Genomic DNA, 10,610 nt, shown 5'->3' on the forward strand with positions numbered 1-10,610 from the left:
TCCCCTTTGGGGGGGAATGATGGCAGAAGCAACACAAAATCATATAAAAATGTAAAGAATGTATAGCTCTCTGGGAAATGTATGTACATATGCAGATATGGAATTCTGTAACGTCATAATGATGGTGCATAAAACACTTTAAATCCTGTTTTAGAATTGAAAGACAAAAGCATAAAATAAGCAGAAAAATTTATTAATAGGTAAACAACACAAATATATGATACTTGACAACATTAGTAAAGTAGAGAGAAGATATATATTTTAAAAATTAGTATGCAATTGAAGATATTACCAGCTTAATAAAATATATTGTTTACCTTTAGGTGTTTTATGTTATCCCCATGGTAACCACAAAGAAAAGAAATATAGAGATGCACAAAAGGAAATAACATAAACCAAATCATGTCACTGCAGAAACGAACAACACAAGAAGGAAGACAGTGAGAGACAAAGAGGAACAGAACAGCTGCTGGGAACAGAAAACACGGAACGAAATGGCAGTAGTGACTCCACCTACTTCAGAAATTTCTGTGAATATACATGGATTGAACTTTATATCAAAAGACATAAATTAGCTAAAAAGCATCAGAAATAAAATGATGTTTATCAGAGACTTACTTTAAATCTAAGAACACAAATAGGCTAAAAGTGACATGATAAAAAAGACAGTCCGGGAAATGGTAACCAAATCAGAGCAGGGGTGGCCATAACTATATCAGGCAAACACACGTTAAGTCAAAAACTCATGAGATCAGAAAGGACACTGTGTGACATGTGAGATCCCCCTACGGAGCTATACTGCATTTCTCAGGGTGAAAAGGGGGGAGAATGGCAAGGCAGCCCGAGCACAGAGACGGTGCTGGCATCGGCACCAGACCCTGAGACTCGGACCCCCGGGTCTGAATGTCCTCGTGCTCACGGTGCCTGTCTCGGCAGAGGACGCCTGCGTGAAACACACGGCTGGCCTCACAGAGACGCCCCCTTCCTGAGGACCACTTCCCACCTGGGGGGCTGTCCCTAGTGCATGCTGCTGACATGGTGTCCACCACGCTGTGATGACCTTGGGATGCCAGCTGGTCTCCCCTGGATTGGAGGTTCCCTCCATCCCCCCACCATGCTCTAAAGATCTCATGGACTGGCTGGTTCACTCGCTTAGAGCCTGGCGCTGTTAACACCAAGGCCAATGGTCCAGATCCCCATACTGACCCGATGCTAAAAACAAACAAACAAAAACACAGACCTCGGGTGACAGCTGGTCTCCCACAGATGGGAAGTTCTGTCCATCGTGCTCTAAAGATCTCGGGGTGCCAGAGATCTCCTGTGAATGTGGATCAGAAGATCCAGCTGCCATGCGCTAATGATCTTGTGGTGCCAGCGGATGGGTCCCCTCTGTGACTTCCTGTGGTCCTGGGGGAAGGAATTAAATTCTGTTCTTGCTTCTCTACAGAAACCCACAATCAGCTCCTGTGAACACCCATCTAATAGGTATGGGCTCAGCTAGATGCGAGGAGTTAGTCCAGCTCTGCAAACCTGTTTTCCAAGCAAGGTCTGGAGGTCTGTGAAAATACTTAGAGAAACACCAAGAGAAGAGGATGAAAGCTTTAAAGTGGCAGCAGGTGCTACTACAGCCAATCAGTTAGGACAGGGCCATGGAGACACAGGAGGGGACAACACCTGTGAGGGAGCAGAGAGAACATGGGAAACAGAGCCAGACCAGTGATGCCCTTTGATGACTGTGAGGCCACTGCCATGCAGAGGAAGAGCCAGCAAGGAGGGTGCAGAGGCAGGCACACATCACACACACAACACACACTCACCACACATAGATACACACAACGCACACATGCACACACACACCACACACTCACCACACATTGATACACACACATCACACACATGCACACTCACCACACACCACACATACAGATACAACACACACATGCACACCACCCCCACACGCACCACACATACAGATACACTCACAACACACATGCACACACACACAATACTCAGCACACATAGATAAACACACCACACACTCACCACACATACACACATACACCATGCAAACACCATGCACTCACCATGCACACGTACCCATACCACATATTCACAAACACCATAAACACACAATACACACATATCACACACATCCCACACACACCATACACACACCACACATACACACATATACCACACATGCACACTCACCACAGATACACATGCACACACCCACACATACAGATGCACACATGCACACACACCACACAACTACAGATACACAACATTCACGCACACACACCCCATATACACACACACACCATGCACACGCACCCATACCACATATGCACAAACACCACATGAACCATACACACATACCACACACACGCCACACACACCATAAACACACACCACACGTACACCACACACACGTACACCACCCCACACTCACCACGCATCAATACATATGCAACACATACCACACAGATACACACACACCATGCACAGTCACCATGCACTCAACATGCACACACACCCATACCACATATGCACAAACACCACACACGCACCATACGCACATACCACAAACGTCACACACCATATACACCCCACAGATACACACATACCACACACAACACACCACATACACACGAGCACACTGCACATGCACCACATACACACCACACATGTACATGCACTCACCACACACAGATACACACACCACACACATGCATGACACACACCATGTTCACACACCACACACATGCCATGCATGCATATGCACCACACATGCACTGCACATATATACACACCCAACACACAGCATGCACACCACACACACACATACACCACACACAACAAACACAAAACACCACATACACACACCACACACACACGAGCACACTGCACATGTACCACATACACACCACACATGCACTCACCACACATACAGATACACACGATGCACACCACACACACCACACACATGCACACGCGCAACACACATACACATGATGGCAGTGTGATCAGAGGCAGGCACACACTACACATATCACACACACAGTTTGAGTAGAGGCAGGCACACCACACACACACACACAACACAATAGTATAAGGAGACACACACACAAGATACTCTAATTCAGAAAAAAAAAGAAATTAAAGCAGGAAAGTTTTTATTTAAAAAGTGTAACTAGTTTGTTTGTTTGTTTTTGGCAGCTGGCTGGTGTGGGGATCTGAACACTTGACCTTGGTGTTATAACCCTGTGCCCTAAATGACTAAGCTAACCGGCCAGCCCCAAAAGTGTAATTACTAAAGTTCACCTAAAACATGTTTTTTTCACAGTTACCCTGAAGAAACCCTGTGTGAGAACTAGAATCTAAATATAGAAAATAAGATCTACACACAGGTTTAAGGTCTGTGGGAAGCACATCTTTTTTGTACAGTATTGTTGAGACAGCTCCTACCCATAGTGATGCATTTTTCTTGTAAAATTATCAGAAAGATGAGACAAAGATTTTTATTTTTATTTTTGTTTTTTAAAAATATCCATCATCCATAGAAAAAGCTCCAAGAGCTTATTGAACACGCAACGCCCCATCCCCCAACTCTGAGAACATATTTTTTACAATCATCACAAGAAATGGCTAAAAAAAGATCAATGTCAGTTGTAAATCCCTGTCAATAACCTGCGACAATCTATTTCTGTCACTTGCTTCTCACATGAGTAGAGATTTAAGCTGGGATAGGTGGGTGTATAGTTTGACCTGAAAAAAGAGTTTGAATTTTTAGTTTAATTTAATCTAGCACAAGTTTTCTACCATTTTCTAAGACGGTGTGAAGAGAACATGGCTCTGCACGAGGACTCCTGCCTGAGAGCAGCAGCAGCTGGAGCTGTGCGAGGAGGATTTAATACGGCCTTTACGTACCATCCTTCCTACGTAGAATAATGGAGGGTATAGAGGGACGCTTTCTCATTTGCACTTAAAAAATCAACTTTTGAGCTCATCCCATTTCTCATGTTTATTAACAAGGCCATTGAGATATTTATGTCAGTGTGTGTGTGTACGTGTGTGTGCACACAAATTCTACCATATTGCAAACCTCCACTAATCGGTAGCGACAGTGCATGGTGCGATGAATGCATATACTTTAATCAATGTTGTTTAGGACCTCTAAGACTCCCGAAGAAAGTCAACCTCTCCACACAGGTTCCATTTCTAGACACTCTATCTAGAGGCCACTCTTTTAAGGTTCCTTTCTCCTTTCCTCCCAATTAGACCCATTAAAGAGAACTACAGTGACCCGTGAAGGAGGCACAACAGACAGCTTTAGAAGAGGACGACTCTCTGCTAGAAGTGGGCACTCCTGAAAACCCATGGGCACTGGCCCCTGCAATCTCCTGTCCTCTCCACCTACCAGTCCTGCTTCCACACGTGTCCACCCCATAACCCCCAGGTGTGCACCTAACACTGTGTCTCAGAGGTCCTCTGTCTCTTCACTGAAACATGCTACCTCTAACCAAAATCTCACACATGCTAACTGAAACAAAATGAGGGAAGGGCTGCAAAACAGCAGGGAGACAAGAAAACACACGAGGGGGCGCCAAGAGCAACACATCATGAGGCTTCTTTATGAACACGAGCTCATAAATACACATCACAGGGAAATGGGTGACAAACACCTGCGAGAAGCTTTCAACTGGCCGAGGAAGTGACAGCTGACAGCACGGCATGAGGAAACACTGTTGGAAGATGGAGAGGATAAAGGGCGATTCTGCTTTTTACAAAAAGACTTGGTATAATGAGGTGAAAACGTAAGCAATACATTTATCCAAGCTTAAGGTGTTTCTTGATTTAATACATATTTACTTTATTTCAGTGTGGAAGCCTAGTGATTTATAGGCAAGCTAAGTGCGGGGGAGGGGGGAGAGCAAAGAAGCAAAAAAAAAACAGAAACAAAACAAAACAAAAATCCCCCAAAAGCCAGAGCACAAGGGCCTGTTTGCAAAACATGTTAAGTCTCTCCAAAACATTTTTCTGCTTTAAGTTATGCACAGCAAGCTCAGATCTTTAACTCCCAGCTTTTTTGGATGGATCTGAGCCAGCAGAACTCGGTAGCTAGTCCCTTGAGTGACTGCCATTGCAGGTGACAATGTAGATTAGGTGTGACACCGTGAATAGCTTTGAAGGGCAAAGAGCTCAAATTGAGCACGAGTCGGCAGCTGTGCCGCTCCCTTCTGATGACAGCAGGAGGGCGAACTCTTGGCGTTTCAGTTGGAAACAGCCTGCCACACAGGGCTGAGGACTTTCACTTCCGCCTGTGGCAGAACAAAATGCAATCCTTGGGATTTAGACAGGCATGTTGTGAAACAATTTTGTCTTTCTTCCTACAGAGGTTGACAGATTAGGAGACTATTCAACAGAAGCGCTGGGCTGCCTTCAACGATGGGTGGAAAGAGTTGGTCTCTGGAAGCCCCTGACTCAAAATTAAGAGATTTAGGGTACTTGAAGGAAGCAATCAGCTCAAGCCTGTGGACAGTCAAAACAAGATTACATAGCACTTGGTAACAGCACTAGTTTTCTATCACTGCCACAGACTTAGCAGCTTAAACCAGCACCTCTTGCAGCCTCAGGAGCTGAGAGGTCCCAGCTGACAGCCAGCAAGGCAACAGGCGACCGGTCCCACAGCCCCTGGGCACCGAGTTCTGCCAGCAAGTGCTGTGCTTGGAAGAAGACCCCAAATGCAGGTGGGAATGCAGCCTGGCTGACACCTGCATGGCAGCTTGAGACCCCAGCAGATGTTGTGCCAATGCACAACCCATGGAAATGGAGAAGATGTGTGCATTTTAAGCCATCATGTTCATGGTAATTTCTTCCGCAGCACATAAAACTATAGATACAAGGAGCTACTGTAACAAATTCCTAAAATGTAGGAGCAACTTCGGGTTCCGGCAGTGTGAGGAGGCTGGAAGACTCTTGAGGGGCTGTAGAGAAAGCCTAGCTTGCCTTGTCCTAACAGGAGGAAGGAGGGTGCTGGCCACGAGGTGACAGAGAGCTCACTGAGGCCATCCCTGCAGTGACATGGAGGCAAGACCAGGGCATGGTGAGGCTGTCCACACAAGGCCTGAGATGACCCAGCAGCATGTGGAAGAGGCAGATGTGAGGACAGAGAGAGAAACTGAGGCAAGAGCTGTTAAGAAAGAGAAATGAAGATTTGATAACTCTGAAAAACTCAAGTCTCTCCAGATGGCCGAAGGTGCTGCCATTGAGAGACTGACTGCTGGCAAGTGTGCCCCAGAGCAAGGTCAAGGGCTGGCCATGGGACATTTGCCAAAACCTCAGAAACAGAAGGTCAGAGAATGCAGTCACAGGAAGGGCCTCTCAGGATGTCAAGGAAGTGCCTCAATGACCCTCAGCCCAACCAGAGGGTACAGGGTCAAGGGCAAGGGTGAAGGGTGAGGGTCAAGGGTGAGGTGAGCTTCCCGTGTGTCTCAGCGGGAGGCTGAGGTAGAGAAGGGATCATGCCTAAAAGATCTGAAGACCTCAAAGACTCTTGAGAAGTCTGCTTAGGCAGAATCACTGTCAGTTGAGCTAACAGGGACAGACCACAAATGAAACAAATGGAGACTCTCGGAACCCCCAGCTTGCACTGCAGGCTGCGGGCTGACAGACCAACCCTGCTGAACAAATGTGCAGCCTTCCCTTAAGGAAGCCACCACAGAGAACGGAGGTGAGGCAGGGGACCCAGGCGCTGAGACCATCCCAGCAGCAAGACTGGGCCTGGCTGGCACTGGGAACTGCCATGGACCAGTGGCTCTGTGATTCCTTCCATTTCCCCCCTTTTTGAACAGGAATGACCACAGCTGCTCTCCTGGCCTGTCCCACTAGGCCCTGAGACCAGGCTTGTCCAAATCAGCCAAGAGCCCCTCAGACCTTCCATGTGGCTGTGGGGCACGGGAAGGCGGTGGCAGCAGGTGCTGCTGTGTGACGTCTGTGGGGACGGGCCTGGCCCCTTCTGCCATGGGCAGAACTCAGCTGACACGTCACAAGTGATGACGGCACGACAGTGACAAAGGCTCACGCAGCAGCACAAGCCCATAGCTGTCTGTGCCTGTTATCACGTAACATCAAGTACAAGAGTATTATATTTTAGCCACTGGAAGAAGTTAAATGTGCTGTCTCCATGCTTTTCTGCATAATTTTTAAAGGAATTGAAAAGATTTTCACATTCAGTCTCTTATGAGTAACGAAGTTAGTGAGAAAACACAACTTTTCTTTTACAAATAAGTTTATACTAAGAAAATCACCACAGGTCTGCACAAAGATTTATATCCAAGAACGTTCACTGTGGCATTGATCATTGTCATGGAAAATTAGAAGCCACCTGAATGTCTGGCAGTAGGGAATTGTTCAAATGTGCTGCGGTATCTGACTATAATACAAAAAAGTGATTCGACATATTGTAGGAGACTATTTGGTGCCATGGAAAAATGTCCATAACATATGTCTGAGGAGAAGAGAATGTAAAAAAGAATTGTGCAAAGGCTACATCCATTTTTTGTTTTAAAAAGTATACATGTGAGAGCGAGAGAAGACTGGAAGGCGACTGGCTAGCTTGGGATGGTGGGATTACACGTGTTGCTCCTTTACTTTTTTGTGGTTTATTAGTATCAAACATTTTTTCATGATCAATTTGCACTGCATTTGCAATCATAACAAACATTAAATGCTATTTTAAAATGTTCCTATGGTAGCCAGCAACACCTTACATGTTGTGCTTGCTTCAGATGCCCCTCATTCCACTCCTGACCGCCCCCCTTATGCAGTGTGCGCATGTGGGACCCCTTAGTCCTCATGCAGAGCCGCTGCTGTGCTTAAGAGCTGCATGGCAAGGAACTGCCACGTCCCAGTTAGTGTGGTGAAGACACCAGCACCAGCCCCCTAGCATGGATGGGGAACGAGATGTGGCAGCACATGGCCCTGCACGGAGTGTGAGCCCAGTAGGTACAAGTGCTTCCTCTTCCATCTGTGGGGAGAGATGAAAAATCATGATGATTATCTTCATCTTTAAAACTCTCTTCAGTTAGTGTCTCCTCGCACTCATACAATGCAGTTTTCACCGTGGGCTCAGGATTATTCCTGGTGGACAGCTAAATTACAAATTACATACATAAACACTAGAGAAACTAATGTGGCATTTTTTTTTTTTTTTGTCCTTTTCGAGACCTGCCACACCGCGCTCAGCCAGTGAGCGCTGTGAGCACACCGGTCATCCCTATATAGGATCCGAACCCGCGGCTGCGCGCTCCCAACGCCACACTCTCCTGAGTGCGCCACAGGCTCGGCTCTAATGTGGCATTTTTTAAGTGGGGGTTTATTGTATTATTTTTCCTTTCCACACCTGAAGAAATGTTATCTTTAAATACTTTTTCCTTCAATGTGACACGTTAAAAACCTATTGGTTATTAATTATTAAATGACTGCTAAACAATTATTGAGAAAGATATCTGGCAATACATTCTAAAGCTACACACACTTATATCCTATGACCCAGGAACTCTACTACTGGGTGTAAGAGAATACCCAAGAAATATATAAAAAAAAAAAAGACTTGGGCAAGAATGTTCATAGCAGATTTATTCATGATGGCCAAGAACAGCTAACACCCTAGATATCCATCAACAACAGATGAGTAAATAAATTGTGTTATAATCATAAGATGGAACACTTACAGTAACAGACAATAGCAAACTACAGATACACAATGTTGAGTGAGAAAAGTCAGGTATGAGAACAACATACTGTGTGGTTCCCTGCATAGGAAGTTCAAAAACAGGCAAAGTACATCTAGGGCAAAAAAACAGTGACCACTCACAGAGGGCTGGAGTTGGTTCTGACTCGGAGGCTCTGAGGGGGCTGCTGGGAGGCTGGGGTTGGTCTCGATGGTGGTGATGGTTGTGCAGTGCAGGGGAATGCGTGTGTGTGTGTAAAAAATGCAGTGAGCTGCACACTTTGGAAATGTGCACACAAACATATGTAAGTTATACCTTACACCCAAAAATGCATTAAAGTAAACATAAGTAACAAATAAACAGGTGAGGAAAATTTATTATTATAACCAATGGCTTGAAAATTTAAAGATAAAAATGTTGAAAATGTTGTGGTATCAATATTTATTATATTAGCCAACTTTTATTTTTTCAAGTGGTGACAACCAATACTGGTAAGGATACAGTAAAACTGGTACACATTGTAATCTGCACAATTCTTTTAGGAGGTTTATTATAATATGTAAATAACAACTATAGATAAGGGGATCTTCAGAAACCTAATGGAAAATGCATACTATGAAAAAACTGTACATGTACTGCAAAATATTTTTACACTGAAATAAACTTGTACTAACTTGTCATAGCATGTCTGAACAGGATCTAGCTTGAGGCACTAAAAAGGATAAGACGTCAGTTTGAAAAGAGTCCCTATCAGAGCAACAGGAATGTTGAAGCTAGAACAAACATGAAATCTACAGGGAAGCTTGGGTGGAAGAATGGTGAAATCACTGATACTTTGTGAAAAGTTTACAGGAACAGTGCCCTAAGGAAGTCAGCACTTTACAAATGGATAAGTCATTTTAAGAAGGGACAAGACAAAGTTGAAGGTGAAGCTCTCAGCAGAACACCCACATCAATTTGCAAGGAAAACATAATCTAGTTTGTGGCCTAATTGAGCCAAAACTGTTCTGCCCAGATCAGCTGCAGACAAGAGAAGAGCTTTCCATGAAAAGTTTAAACAAGTGGGATGAAGATCCTGAAGCATTTCTTCAAAGAATCACAATAGGACATGAAACATATCTTTCCCAGTAAGATCTGGAAGATGAAGCACAATCAAAGCACTTGCTACCAAGAGGTGGAACTGGACCAGTCAAAACAAAAGTGGACCAGACAGAAGCAAAGGTCATGGCCACAGAGTTTGGGATGCTAAGGCAGTTTGTTGACTTTTGGGAGTTTGGGGAGACAGAGAATGACAACATGTGCTTATTATGAGTGTTTTGAGAAAGTTAGCCGTATCTTTACAGACAAACACCTGAGGCAGCTTCACCAGAGAGTCCTCCACCATGACAGTGTCCTGCTCATTCCTCTCATTAAGTCAGGACAAGACTGAGAGTTTCAATGGGCAATCACCAGGCACCCACTTTGCAGTTCTGATCTGGCTCCTTCTGACTTTTTTGTTTCCTAATCTTAAATACCCTTTAAAGGGCACACACTTTTGTTTTTTTTATTAATAATGTAAAAAAGACTGCATTGACTGGGTTGAATTCCCAGGACCCTCAGTTCTTTAGGGATGGACTAAATGGCTGGTATTATCACATACAAAAATGTCTTGAACTTGATGGAGCTTATGTTGAGAAATAAAGTTGTTTTTTAAATCTTTTAATTCCACTTTTCCACAAACTTTCTAAACTCTTCTCATAAATGTTGAAATTGAAATAATAATGTGATGGGGCCGGCCCAGTGGCGCACTGGATAAGTGCACCGCTTGGGAAGCATGGCGGCGCTCCCGCCCAGGGGTTCGGATCCCACATACAGACCGGTTCCCGCTCACTGGCT

The 10,610-nt window shown here is 44.8% G+C and overlaps 1 long non-coding RNA gene across 1 annotated transcript in view; it reads right to left on the reverse strand.

The window, feature by feature from the left end:
* Positions 1 to 7,641: 7,641 nt before the first annotated feature.
* The window catches only part of LOC103605183, a 40,606-nt gene continuing 37,637 nt past the window's right edge, over positions 7,642 to 10,610 (reverse strand). Inside the window, exon 2 of the long non-coding RNA XR_551774.1 lies at positions 7,642 to 8,029. This is a non-coding gene — a long non-coding RNA (uncharacterized LOC103605183). The remainder of the gene's footprint in view (positions 8,030 to 10,610) is intronic.

Source organism: Galeopterus variegatus, unplaced genomic scaffold (genome assembly GCF_000696425.1).
Source record: "Galeopterus variegatus unplaced genomic scaffold, G_variegatus-3.0.2 Scaffold5645, whole genome shotgun sequence".
In the NCBI taxonomy this organism is placed as follows: domain Eukaryota; kingdom Metazoa; phylum Chordata; class Mammalia; order Dermoptera; family Cynocephalidae; genus Galeopterus; species Galeopterus variegatus.